At 35.2% G+C, this 15,174-nt stretch overlaps 1 protein-coding gene and 1 long non-coding RNA gene across 3 annotated transcripts in view; one reads left to right on the top strand and one right to left on the bottom strand.

The window, feature by feature from the left end:
- The window catches only part of PCDH15 (protocadherin related 15), a 755,413-nt gene that overhangs the window by 555,649 nt on the left and 184,590 nt on the right, over positions 1–15,174 (bottom strand). The window lies entirely within an intron of this gene.
- Positions 1–15,174, top strand: part of LOC148130830 (uncharacterized) — a 105,466-nt gene that overhangs the window by 80,271 nt on the left and 10,021 nt on the right. For both annotated transcript variants that reach the window (XR_015749344.1, XR_015749345.1), the window contains exon 4: positions 12,377–12,455. This is a non-coding gene — a long non-coding RNA (uncharacterized LOC148130830). The remainder of the gene's footprint in view (positions 1–12,376; positions 12,456–15,174) is intronic.

The following is a 15,174-nucleotide window of genomic DNA, read 5'->3' as shown; positions in this document are numbered from 1 at the left end:
CTTGTATTGTAGTAAATTTGTTTCATAATATTTTGCCATAAGGTAAGAAATGTTAGGGAACTATCAATTCTATTTTGTATGTATGTATAGATTTATTTGATACGCTCTAACATGCTCTTAGCTACTAAAATACTTTCCTTAACATTTGATTTTCTTTCTGACTTGGTTTTTTTTTTATTTTGCAGTTCTTGACCCTATTTAAAAGTAGAACATATTTGGAAGTATTAGAAAATGTATTAAAATCCTCCAGTATTCACATTATTTAGGGTTTTTTTCTATTTATACAACACTTGTTTACATTGTATCCAAGTGTATTCTTTGCTAGAAGAGATCCACTAAAATTAGATGTTGAAATATGAATAGAATAGAATAGAATAGAATAGAATAGAATAGAATAGAATAGAATAGAATTCTTTATTGGTCAAATGTGATTGGACACACAAGGGATTTGTCTTGGTGCAAATGCTCTCAGTATACATAAAAGAAAAGATACATTTGTCAAGAGTCAAGAATCATAAGGTACAACACTTAATGATTTCTAAATCATTGCCAGGTTTTATTAATTTTAATGCAATACTTCTAACCAAGACAAATTCCAAATATTAATTATATCTTCAATTTAAAATTACACATTATTTTTGTTTTAAATATTTGCATGCTGATTCCCCAAATTATATTCTTTTCAGTAAACAAAACATTATACATATTTTTTGGGGGGGGAAATTATAAATTGAAGAAATGTGAAATTACTGGGTTTATTAATTGGTAAACTGTTGAACTACCAAATGAAAGTGGACAAACATTGTTTTCATCAAATGACACCAGCAGAGACAACAGAAAAGTCCTAACAAGTAAATGTCTTTCTCAGCTTTCAAAATTATAGTGATAAATTTTACAGAAATTGTCAGAGCTTTATTTTCATATGATACCCATTTCTACAATGAAAGCTACTTTTAAAAATATTGTATATTCATTCCACTGACCCATGGGTCACCATCATTTCATACAGTTGATTTCCTATGTTGAATAAGGAACTGTTAAATCACCAAATAATATACCTAAAATTTCTGAGATATTTATTTACATTAAAAAAAAAATCTAACTACAATATATCCACATATATGGGATATAAAAGCTAACACATTGTTTTTGGAAAATGAACAATAATTTCATCATGATTAGCATAATTGGTCCTGAGGAATTTCTTGTCAAGGATATTGTTGTAAAGTAATTTTTTTTGTTTTACTTATAATTAAATATTTCAATGTACTGATTCATGCCATTTCTTCTGCCAGGAGCCTTAGGTAGTTATTTTATCATGAAAAAAAAGCTTTAAATAAATCCTTAACTATTCCCAAATGTGCTGAATTACTATTAATTCAAAAGAAAAGTGATTTTTCTTATCCATAAAATGTCAAACTGGGACATTTTGGTCATTTTACTACAGGCCCATGATAAGAAATTAAATCTGAACCGATGTCATAATTATTTATTTATTTGATTTGTCAATTGCTTTACAAGATAATAGATGTAAGAATAAACGTGAGTATGAATACAGGAAATAGGTACAAATAAATGGGGACAATAGGACAGGGACAGTAGGCATGATTGTGCACTTATGCACACAGTCTCCTTTATCCAGGTCTGGTTTCGGTCAATGCTGGTAGGGAAGAGAGTTCAAATTCAAACCCAAGTCCCTGTTTTGTAGAGGCCTCCAAGGCTTTTCTTTCTTTACTCCTAATTAATATCAACATGAAACTATCAACATGAAACATGAAATGAAAAGAATGTACAACTGAAATCATACACACAACCTTCTACAATGCTATTACAAATCTGGGACTGGAACAACTAGTAACCAACAACACTAGACTAAACAACTGCCTCGATCTCATCTTCTGCAATAGTTTGAATTTAATTTACGGAATACAAACTAAAGAACCCTTTTCCAGCAGTGACCACAATATGATTGACTTTTGTCTCAACATACGCCCACACAAAAATCACCACAATGATGTAATCCCCAATTGTAACTTCAAAAAAGGCAACTATGATCTTATAGACAACGATCTCTCATCCCTTGATTGGCAATCTCTATTCACTGGATGCAATACTGTTGAAGACCATTACAACATATTTTTACTTGAAGTCAAAAGAGTCATCAAACTATATGTACCAACAACAACTCCCAAAACAAAACAAAAAAGCAGATTACCCATAACAATAAGGAAACTTCAATCCAAAAAGAGATCACTCTGGCGGAAAAACAAATCTGGTCACGTTGCCAATTTCAAAAGCCGATACAAAAATTTATGCCACCAGATAAAGACCGAATGCATCAATTATCACATTAAACAAGAGGAAAACCTTCTAAGCACCAATTCCACCCGTGCTTTTTACAATTTTGTAAACAACAAACTAAAAGACTCAAGGTCTATCCTACCCTTGATAGGACCCGATGGTAAAGACTGCAACGACGACACCACTAAAGCCAACATCTTTAACACATTCTTCAGCTCAGTATTTGTAAACAGCAATGGATCATGCCCAGTATTTCCTAGCCGTACCACAGATAACAACAATGATCTAATACATATCGATTTTACAGAAGACAATGTTGAAAAAGCACTACGCAATCTAAAACCATCTCTATCTATTGGACCGGATGGAATATGTGCCTACTTCTTAAAAAAGCTATCCACTGCCATAGCCAAATCTCTAAGCATAATCTTTGAAAAATCTTTCAGGACCAGCTCCTTGCCTAACCTATGGTCACAAGCCACAGTCATCCCCATCTTCAAAAAGGGAGACCCAAGCCTAGTTGAAAATTACAGACCAATCTCCTTATGCTGCGTCACCTGTAAAGTCATGGAATCAATTATTAACCAATCCATCATCCTCCACTTAGAGACAAACAACCTACTCTCCAATAAACAATTTGGTTTCAGAAAAAAACTATCCTGTAATCTGCAACTCTTACACTGCAAAAACATATGGACGACACAACTCGACCAGGGCAAAGCAATAGACGCAATCTACATAGACTTCTGTAAAGCCTTTGATTCAGTGGTACACGACAAACTACTCCTAAAAATAAAATCCTATGGTATCTCTGGACAACTGAATAACTGGATAGAAGCATTCCTGGCAAACAGACAACAAATGGTCAAAATTGGGAGCGTCCTATCAAATTCTGTACCTGTCAATAGTCGTGTCCCCCAAGGCAGTGTTCTAGGACCAACTCTCTTCATACTCTACATAAATGACCTCTGTGATCATATTAAGAGCAATTGCGTTCTTTTCGCTGATGATGTAAAGCTGTTCAATACCACAGACAATACTGCTACCCTACAAAAAGATCTTGACTATGTATCAGAATGGTCAAACAAATGGGACTTCCGGTTTGTCGGCTTCGCGAGCGGCAGGGATTTGCGAAGCTGCGCGATCCCTGCCGCGCTAGCCGTTTTTGGGGCTCCGACCCAGACGGGTACGAGCTAGGCTGCACCTGCAGGGGCAGCTGAAGGTAGGGGGATCCGGAGAAGGGTTTGGGGTGTTGCAGACCCCCTCCCTGGCCGGCAGAACCCCCTTTTCCCAGGACGGTGCAGCGGCGGTCTGTAATGGCCGCCACAAAGAAGCTGGCAGCCGGGTAAGAATGCGCAGGAGGAAGTGGAGAAAGTGCTTGAGAGGAGAAAGTTTTTCTTGGCTCCTAGGACTCTAAGACATATTTAATAAAATTCCTGAAAAGTATGACTCTCTGAATAATACCTGCCAGAAGAGGAAAAAAGCGGCTGTTTGAAGGTGCTGAAAGGATAGCTTTCCCTCTTTTCCTACGGAATAAATAACTGGATATTAAGAAACCTATTTCTTTTAGGTGAAAATTGGTTTTAAGCGATGAGTGGGGAGAGAGAGGATTAAAAAGAAAATATTTGTATGCTAAGACTTTTTTGGAGCAGATGCCTTAAGGATTTGAAGACTAGAATATATTGTAATAAGATTTTAAACAGATTTGGACTTTCTTTCTCTTGGATTGATATTACCCCAGAAGGAGAAAGTGAGAACTCTGCCTTGGTTTGGACTGACTGATAACTTTGGGACTATTTTTTTTTTTTTTTATTTTCTTTTGAATATTCTGGTTGTTGTAAGAAGAAAGAAGGGGAAAAGAAAAGAAAAGATTTATAATGGCTCTTTCTGTTGAGGAACTAAGAAAAGAATATGAACAAGCAAAAAAAATGGTAAAGATGGTGTGGAAGAAGCTTTCCTTTTTTTAGAAATGGCGCTTACTAATTATCAACAAACATTACAACAGATGAAGACAGCAGAGGAACAAGAAAGAAAGGAAGGAGCCATTTTTAATGAATCACAGAATTTGATCCAGAAAGAAAGAAGAGAGAAAGAAAAGAAAAGAAGAGAAAAGAAGAAAACTAAAGGACTTAAGGACTTAAGATCTAAAAAAACATTTAAGAAAGGGAAAAATAAGGTGCAAAACCAATATGATGATAGTAAACAAAAGAGAAAAGGAATACGACAGAGAAGGGAAGCCGGTAAGGCAGAGGCTAGAAGAAGGGGGGGTAGAAAGGTTTGTTGGGAGAAGAAAGAAAGGGAAAAGGTGGAGAAAAGCTGCAATGTTTTGAAATTAAATGAAAAAAAGAAATTTTTTATGGATAATGGATAAAGTATAATTTTTTTTTAAAAAAAAAGATTTTGCAAGGTACATAAGATGAGATGGTAGTATTGTAATGGTTTAAGAGTTGATAAGAGATTAAAATGTTAAAATGTTTAAAAATGATTGGCTTTAAAACTTAATAATAGGGGAGGTTTAGAATATTGTTTTAATTAAAGAGTTTAATAAGATTATGGTATTGATGTTATTATAAAATTTTTATTATAGTATCTTTTTTTAATATTTGGATTTATTGTCTAATTATGTACTTAATTATGTTGGATGTATTAGTTAGATAGAATGTACCAAGCAAAATCGGATTGGGTATTAGATATTATTTTAAAGATTAATTTGATTAACTTAGGGGGAGATAGAAAGGCATCATACTCTGATTAATGATTTCAGGAGAAACTTATTTTCTTTTTTTTTTATAAGGAATGAGACAAAGGGATGATAAAAATGGACAAAAGATATAAATATAATGATTCAAACTAAGATGATTAATTAAGATAGAATTAAGAAGTGTGAAATATGTGGGGAAGTTAATATAGAAGGCTTAGAATGGTAAATAAAATAAGTAATGATATGTAAGATGAGCATGAATATAATTGAAGTCCATGAAGAGAGAGACACCTGGGTCCAAGTTACTTTCCAAAAAGATTTTTTTTATGTTTTGTGTGTTGTGTGTATATGTCTTTTTTGGGGGGAGAATTAGTAAAAACTTGTAGAAATATAGAATGAGAATAATGGTAACTAAGTCAGAAAGAAACAGATGAAATAATAATAATGATATTGAATAAGAGTAAAGAGAAGTAAAGAGAAATTGAATAAGAGGTGTTGGTATGTTGTATGGAAATGGTTTAAAACAGAATCATAATTTATCTGACTTGTTAAATTTACAATGAAAAAAGGTTTAAACATGTAATGAATAATGATAATTTGTGTGTTTTAAAAATTAATAAAACTTGTTTAAAAAAAAAAAAAAGAATGGTCAAACAAATGGCAACTTCAAATCTCAACAAATAAATGCTCTGTCTTACATATTGGCAAAAAAAATCAGAAAATAAAATACAAGCTGAATAGTCAAGATCTTGTTGATGACCCAAGCTCTGTAAAGGACCTTGGAATACTCACCTCTAATGATCTAAGTGCTAGAGCCCACTGCAACTACATAGCCAAAAAGGCATTAAGAGTTGTTAACCTAATCCTACGTAGCTTTTTCTCTGGTAATATCACACTACTAACCAGAGCATACAAAACATTTGCTAAACCAATACTCGAATACAGTTCATCAGTCTGGAACCCACATTACGTATCTGATATTAGCACAATTGAGAAAGTCCAGAAATATTTCACAAGAAGAGTTCTCCACTCCTCTACTCGTTGTAGAATACCTTATGCCACCAGACTTGAAATTCTAGAACTAGAAAACCTTGAATTACGCCGTCTTCGGTCTGATTTAAGCATGGTATATAAAATCATACATTGCAATGTCCTACCTGTCAATGAATACTTCAGCTTCAACCATAACAACACAAGAGCACACAATAGATACAAACTCAAAGTTAACCGCACCAAACTTGATTGCAGGAAATACGACTTCAGCAATAGAGTGGTCAATGTCTGGAATACTCTACCCGACTCTGTAGTTTCTTCCCCAAACCCCAAAAACTTTAACCTTAGACTGTCTACTATTGACCTCACCCCTTTCCTAAGAGGTCTGTAGGGGGCGTGCATAAGCGCACCAACGTGCCTACCGTCCCTGTCCTATTGTTTCTCTTATTCTTCTTTTATTTTTCTTATATGTACCCATTTCATGTATTCACAACTATGTATACACTTATACTTATTATCTTGTAAACAATTGGCAAATCAAATCAAATAAATAAATAAATAAATAAATAAATAAATAAATAAATAAATAAATAAATAAATAAATACTAGGTCAGTTCATCCATTGATATGAGTTAGATTTCAGATGATACTCAATTATACTATATATACTTGCCCTGTATGACCAAATTATTGAGGTTCTTTTGAAGAGTCTGGAGGTTATGGGAGCCTGAAAATGGTTTATTTTGGCAAGAGAAATTGGCTATGGATTTTGTCAAACTCTGAATCCAGAGACTTTCATCTTTATCAATGAATGGAGTTGCACGAGGCCAGACCAAGTTGGTGTGCATAGTTTCTTCCAATGCGTAAGGCTCCTGCTTAAAGCCATGTTTATGAGAGCTTCTGTCTTTTGCATCATTTATGGCTACTTCTGGATTGGGAGGTAAATTCACTATTGACTATATTGACTATAAAGTGACATGCCTTAATCACTCTCCATTAGACTAGTGTAATGTGCTCTGCATGGCCCTGCAGCTAGTTCACAATGTAATAGTGTGGGCAGCTTGTGGCATTTACTGATACATACACCCATACAACACCTCTGTTCTGTGATGTGCAGTGACTCCCCATGGAAACTGATCAAGGAGAGATTCAACCTAGAAAATAAAAAAAAATGCCTTCAGAAGTTGTGGGAGCTTCATCATTGGAAGTTTTCAATAAGAGACTGGACTGCCATTTGTCAGAAATGGTGTAGGGTCTCCCGCTTGGGCAGGGGTAAGGTCAGACTAGAAGACCTACAAGATCCCTTCCAACTCTATTAATCTGTTAGAATATGTTAGAATCCCCAGTGGGCTTTCAGATTAATTCAAGGTACTAGCTGTAACCTAGGTAATCCTTGACTTACAAATTCAATTGGGATCAGAATTTCTGTCATAAGTTGGTACAATCATAAAGTGAAATGTCACATGAGCACTTCTATAGAGATAACAGATAATCAGAGTTGGAAGGCACCTTGTAGGTCATCTAGTCCAACCCGCTTCCCAAGCAGGAGTCCCAACACCATTTCTGACAGATGGTAGTCCAATCTCTTCTTGAAAGCCTCCAGTGATGGTGCTCCCACAACATCTGAGGGCAAGCTGTTCCATTGGTTGATTGTTCTCACTGTCAGAAAGTTTCTCCTTATTTCCAGGTTAAATCTCTTTCTATCCATTGTTCCTTGTTTGGCCTACAGATCCTTTGGAAAATAGCTTGACCCCTTCCTCTCTGTGGTACCTCTCAAATATTGGAACATTTCTATCATGTCTCCCCTGGTCATTCTCTTCACTAGACTAGCCAGGCCCAGTTCCTGTAACCGTTCTTCATATGTTTTAATCTCCAGTCCCCTAATCATCCTGCTTGCTCTTCTCTGTATTTTTTCTAGAGTCTCAACATTTTTTTTATACAGTGGTGACCAAAACTGGTGTGATCTTACTAAGGCTTTATAGAGTGGTATTTATACCTCACTTGATCTTGTTTGTATCCCTCTGTTAATGCAATTTAGGATTGCATTAGCTTTTTTGGCTGCTGCTGCACACTGCTGGCTCATATTTAGCTGGTTGTCCACTAAGACTCCAAGATCCCTCTCACAGTTACTGCTAACTGTTTTTCTTGCCTAAGTGTAGGACTTTACTTTTCTCTACACTGAGTTTCATTTTGTTAGATATGGCCCAGTGTTCTAGTCTGTCAAGATCCATCTGGATCTTGAGCCTATCTTCTTGGGTGTTAACTATTCCTGCTAGCTTAGTATCATCTGCAAATTTGATAAGTTCACCTTCTATTCCCTCCCAATGAGGAGTGCCAGAGATTCTGGCACTCCTCATTGTGGTTGTATGCTCCCCAGGATTATCTTGGTGACAAGGTTATCTTTGAATAATGTTAATGTTACCTGGAAGTATTAAAAAAATTAATGTTACCTGGAAGTATTAAAGAAAGATCCATAAACTGAGCAAAACATACCGCTCAATACATTTCACCTTTTTACTTTTATCTTTTCAACCATGATGACAACAGGCCTGACAAGATATTACCTTGCTTGTTACCAACTGATAAGTATTTGCACTGTCACTGTTCCAGAACGCTGAAATTAATAATGCCTCATTACCTACCTAAAAATAGCCTCAAAAAACTATCATTTGAGGTCATTTTGAGTGGGGAGAAATCCAGAAGGTATGTGCCATTATTATTCAACCCCACCACCCGAGAACAGGAAAAGTAGCACCTATATTTCCTTTAATAATAATGCTTCAATTTATTTAATAAAAAGATCAAGGAATGATATATTAAAATTATGCAATAGGCATTATATATTAAGTAGATGAAGCACATTTTCCAAATTTAAACCACAGATCACTCTACGTTCTGAACATTTTATATTTTGTTTCAGATGAACATTGTGCATTAGACAAAACTGTCAAGATTAAAGATATGCAAAAATTCTAAAACTGCAGTAAAAGACTGAATATTATATAAGACCCATATTATTCCAGGTTGACTAAGTTTTGATAAAATATTAGATGAAAGTCTCTGGTATGAGTGAAAGTCAGATGAATGACACTTTTTTGATGTAAACATTATCCTAAAGGTCAAAATAATGAAATGACAGTTCTATCTTCAGCTTTTTGACATGAAGCAGCTTATGAATGAATACTTTTTTTTCTCCTCAGAGATTAACATTAAAAAGTTAAGAAACAGAAGGAAGTTGCGGAATGTGAATAAGTAATAAAGACTGAAAAAATAGTAACTATTCACTTAAGTAGAAAGGTAATGTAGAAGTCAAATTGAAATAAATAAATAATGAGTAAAATAAGTAATAAAATATCTATTTTTAAATCCCAAACATATTTTTTCTAACAGTAAATGCTATTGATATAAAGACAGAACATAAATCTAATGAACAAATCAGATGAGTAAATTTCAGATGAATGCCTCGATAGGATCTTTATTACTGAAACTGACAGGGTTGCACAAATTTAAAATCAATTAACCAAGAAATGAGACTCTATAATTTATTTATCAGATTTCATTTGCACATGCACAAATTAGTGGATGGAATTCTGACCAAGTTTTCAAAACTGTTTAACTTTTTGTTCACAAATTTGAGCTTGTAAGTGTAACAAAAATTGAAATAAGATTACATTGTACTTCTGTAATTGCAAGTAATTTCTCCAAGCCTGACATTATTGTATCTGCTTATTTATCTAGAGAGTGGATAGACTACCAAATAAGAATATAGATATAGTAAAGGATGAAAAAAGAAAAAAAAAGAAGGCAAGAACAATAATTGATAGCAACTGCTGGGTTTTTCCTCTTTTCCACTCGACAGATATCACCAGACAGTGGCGGCTGGGGAATTTTATCATCTGAAATATCCAAACATCATTGTGAGACATCTGCACAACATTAGCAAAAACAAAAAGGTTTCGTATTTGAGATGGAAAATATAAGTAGGTTATGTGAGGAAATGAGGGATGGCACATTTTGTATTTGTTGTGTTATTGCCCCGTTGTATTACTTTCTTCTTCCTATAGCAACATCCTTTTATTTCCTATGACCCCTATTCCAAATAATTTTTCAAAGGTTGGGGAAGGATTCATCTGAAAACAGAAATGAACTTGCTTGCCCTAATGCTGAATAAAACTAGCAAAGCTTATTTTTCAGTTAAAGCTGTTATTTGGATACTCTAATTCACTGACCAAACACGACCATTGTTCAGTCAAAGCAAACCTGTCTGAATCACTTTGGGCAGGGGTGGGATGCTACAAGTTTGGCCCGGTTCTATAGAACAGGAGTCGCCAACCTTTTGGACCTCAGGGACCACCAAACTCATAATTTTAAATATCCACTAATATGAATTTTGATTGACGGTGGCTTGCTGACGTTGGTGGGAATGTTGGTCCCATATTCCAGAGCTGCAGTAGTCACAGGACTCACCTGTTGGTCATCCTGGAGTAGCTGCTCCTCCACCCAGGTGCACCAGCCTGCCATGGACTAGAGGAGCTGCTCCAGAAGACCAAAGGGCCAGTCCTGTGACTACTGCAGCTCTGGAATATGGGACCGACTTTCCCACCAATATCAGCAAGCCACCCCGGGGTGGATTTCCCTCCCCCACAATTGGTTTTACCTTCCAGTTCCAGTTCGCATGGCTCTACTCAAGGTAAGGTTTGCACTTGGCCGAAGGGTGGGGACCAGCAGATGGGCAGGCCATGTGGGCAGCGCAGCCTTGTGTTCTTGCGCAGTGTGGATTAATTGCTTTGGGGGGAGTGCTTTGGGGGGACATTTCTCACGGACCACCAGTGGTCCCTGGCCCACAGGTTGGCAACCACTGCTATAAAACTAGCAGCTCCGAAGAGCAGCTGACATCGAACTAGTTCGCTGTGATGATTGTCTGGTTATTTCTTTGGACCACCTGCCCACCTGGGCTCTAGGTTGTCCTTTAGTCTCTGCTTTTTCCTCCTCAGCTGCTTTGAGCAGCACAGCTGAGTGCTGCTCATCAGCTGGAGTAGGTGACTGCTTGCCAGACCCGGTAATTTGTAAGTAATGCGCACATGCACGTAGTGTGCACACAAGTGCAGTGTGCATTTGGCGTGCAGGCGCATGAAGCGAACCAGTTGTTATGCCAGTAGGATTCCACCCCTGGCTTTGAGTCACTTAAAGTTCAATTATAAATCAGTTTTTCCACTACAATATTATATATATATATATTAATGGTAGAAATTATTATGTAGTTTAAAATAACAATATGTAGGTTTGGAGGAAAAGAATTGCAGGGAAACCCAAGCTCACCCCAAACAGAAGTTAAGGAAAAAGAGAGAAATTATACAGCAGAACTGAAAGAAAGAAGAGGAAAATAGGTTAAAGAAAATGGTATATTATTGGCTGACTTTCTGTATAGTAATGATTTGTTCCGGATTCTACCTGTTAGTTAATTTCTGTACTCTACTGTGAATTAATATACAGCTTGTGCATATGTTATTAGATGAAGAAATATAGTGTGAATACCACATATGTGAAAGAGATGCTTGTCAATTAGCAAAAAATTTCTATTGAAAAAATAAGAAAATCCAAACTGCCTTGTTTGAACAAGTAATGGAAAATGGATGAAACAATCACAGTTGTTAAAACAAAAACAATTAGTTCCTGGGTCTTGGCTATCTAGGTATATTGTTAGCATTGTTATATTATTATTATTTTTAATGAGTCTAGGCTAGTTAATGGTAAAAATGGCATTTGATAGAGAATAGGCCATTATTTACTCCCACTGGGAAGGTATAATTCAGAGTTCTTTATTTAGGATTCTATGATATTTAAAAAGTTATTTGAAGGCCAGAATAATGTCTGTGTGTAGCTGTGTGTGTATTTTTCAAGTGAATGCCATATATAACATGGTAAATAACACTAACAGTGGTGTAACTGATATGATAAATCTGAAGTAACTGATTCCAGTTTTGTACTTGAAATATGTCAGAGATTATATGTCTCCTTGAAATTGAACCAAGACAATGATTTTGAATATATGGGATTGTCACTGTAACAATACATTGGATAGAAGACATCATCCCATAGAAATATATCATTTTAGAATTTTGAACAGCTACTTTTGCAAGTCTAAAATGTTAAAGGTGTTTTCAACAGATAAGAGATGTAGGGAAAGGAATTTTTTCACTTTCTGAATAAATGTAAGGAACTACTTTCTGAAACATAATTCTGTGATCTTTTTCTTAATGTCCTCTTTTATCACTGGGTGTTAAGGGAGATGCAGAGTCCTGGTTCTTGTACTTCTGTCCTCATCCATTATTATTTGATGCTGATATGATGTGTCTTTGATGTCTTGATGTGTTCTTCTAGGTATGCCTTGTGTTCTTTGGTCTTCTTGTCTTTTTGTACTTGTCTTGTATAGTATAGAATCCCAAGACATTTTCTGCAGGTGAGCAAACCACTTAATGTGCTGTCTTTGTAGGTAGTTTAAGATTGGTTCTATTCCAATTCTTTCTCTAATGATCTCATTTTTTATTGTATCCCTTCTGGTCACTCTGGCATCTTTCCTCAAATATCTCATTTCCATGGTGACTAACTTTCATTAATATTTACATGATAGCATAATGAAATGTAGCAAAAAAATTGAATAAATTTTGAAATGAGCAAGCATAATGTGATTATTTTTCATATAAGTTTTCACATAAGCTTTTAACATAGCAAAAGACAACCAGTGTAGCAATTGAAATTAGAAATTTTGAACAAAAAAATCATACTCATGTATAATTCATTAGAATGTTAATCTACCAAAATAGAATAATAGAAGAAGGAATATATTTATGGTGGAAATAGACATTCAGGCCAATTGAATGTTGCAACAAATTAAAATGTTTGTTTCTTGGTATGTCTAAAATGAATAGGATCTATTTAATCTGCACCTTCAATATTCATTTTCTTTACTCATTCTTCTGTTCCTATGGCTAGGATCACAAATCCTTACTGATCTGAATACATGCTCAGGTAGCCCTAAAATTTGCATTACAGATTAACTGAAACAAGTTTCAGTCCCTTTCTCTCATGTGTCCAATGTGCCATTTTAAACAACTATTTGCTAAACGAGTGTGACACAAAAATTGGTTTGTAAATGAAGTAACTATCTGCCACAGCAGTGTGTATCTAGGATATGAGTTATTTCACATTAATAATGTCTATTGACCATAACAAACCTTAAAATATGAACCAGAGGCCAAAGCTGTCCAAACTAATGTGGGTAGGTGATTTACAAGCACACAACAGAAAGCTTCAAACAGATCTAACGAAAGTGACTCCAACAAATAACCCCTGAAATACTGTAAATGGATCATCTGGAAAACAGAAGCATTAGAAAAAAAAGAGAAAGGCACTTCTGTTTCTTATGTCCTTGCTTTGGATTACCATGGAAATCTGCTCTGAGGGAAAAGCAACTGAGAACTTCATTTGTTGAGAAATAATATTTGATGTATGTAGCTGTTTTTCAACCTTTATAAATTATTTTCGCTTTAAAATGTTTTTTCCTAGCTTTGGTGTTAATTCCATATTTGTCACAAAAGAACCATGTGACAATTGTTTTTTTAATATAATTTTCAGAATACTGCATAGGAGTGGATTCAGATTTTAGCACAGTCAGTTTGTCAGCTACCTTTTCTTTGCTTCTCTATAGGGCAGATTCATTTAATCTGCTTCAAATGTTTTAAAACTAGATGCAACAAAATTTAAGTTTTTAAGATTTGAGCTTACATTCCGTTGCCAACATTCAAAGCCTTCTTTCTGACATTAAGAAGCTGAAAGTTCAAAAGAACACTAGGTAGACAAACAGACCATAAATATGATAGACAGGCAATAGATTGCCATGCTTCTCACATAATTGATTCTGGACATCTTGCAAGGTTAAAAAAGAAAAAAAAAACAATTCTCCAAATATAATCCCCCAGTGCAATTAATAAACTGCTATGAGTGTATACACTTATATATGAGTGTATATAACCACTCATTCCTCTACCCCCTGACTCATTCCTCTATCCCCTGACCTTCCAGATCTTTAGATAAATGGGTCTTGGAAGACATATACCACTCTTTTCTACATTCCTACATTCATTCCAGTATTTTGTTGAGGCATATCATCCCGAATTATGCACTACATTACTAAACTTTGCATTACTTTGAAAGGTTGACATCATTCCTCTTATTTTTATCTTAAATTGGACTTACAGGAGAAATAGACAGGTAGATTATCTATATTCCAACACAAACATAAAATAAGTCATAAAATGGATCCATAGGTATTGGCTTTTGATTATCAAAATGTTCACTGAATACCTTCACATAGTGTTTTAAGCAATAGGTCTAGACAAGAGTATAGATCATAATCATTCTCATTCTGCATTCACTTTCTAGCAGTAATAACGTATCAATCAGATTTGTCACATCTTCTCAGTATGCTACAAATGCAATAAATGTAACCAAAGACCAGGTTGGTCTCTAATAGGCTCATGTTACTTTATACATATTAGGATTGCTAATCTAGAGACAAATGAGAACCAATATAGAGGGTAGCAAGGAAAACATATTGTGAAGAGGATGTGTAGCACCCCAGACAATCCTATGGACTCTGCTGTAGCAACATTATACAGGACAATACTATTTATGATTAATATTCAAATGCTACCTTCAAAACCATGCCAATTTGTTGTGTTATACATTACATGTCTCTTCCCAATCTTGCCATCTTTTTTGCTCTTTGAAAGCAGAAACAAATAGATAGGCTTATATTAGGAATCACTTATAGCCAAAATGTTGTTGACTGAAAGTAGAACAATCAAAGATGGGAAATAATTCTACACTTCTCCTGTCAGGATTCTGGCAGTTATTCCAAGTAAATCATGAGCCTCGAGCCACACTCCCAAAACTCCAAAGGATTTATTAGAAGTTAATATGCTGGTATTAGCCTGGACGTAACCAACTCTGAGATACGTAATTCACTGTCACCCTTGGTCCTGCTTTTCCCCCCATCCCTCTGGGTGTATCATCCAACGAAACACATCTCTAGCCAAGAGTCATCAATCATGCTCTCCAATTAGATTTTTGCACAGCAGTCATCTAGTCATCCAATCAGCCTCTGAAGAAAATATGAA

Source organism: Notechis scutatus, chromosome 4, assembly GCF_049901735.1.
Source record: "Notechis scutatus isolate UNSWTSFEM ecotype Mainland chromosome 4, rNotScu1.2, whole genome shotgun sequence".
In the NCBI taxonomy this organism is placed as follows: Eukaryota; Metazoa; Chordata; class Lepidosauria; order Squamata; family Elapidae; genus Notechis; species Notechis scutatus.
This window is presented reverse-complemented; position numbering and strand designations above follow the sequence as displayed.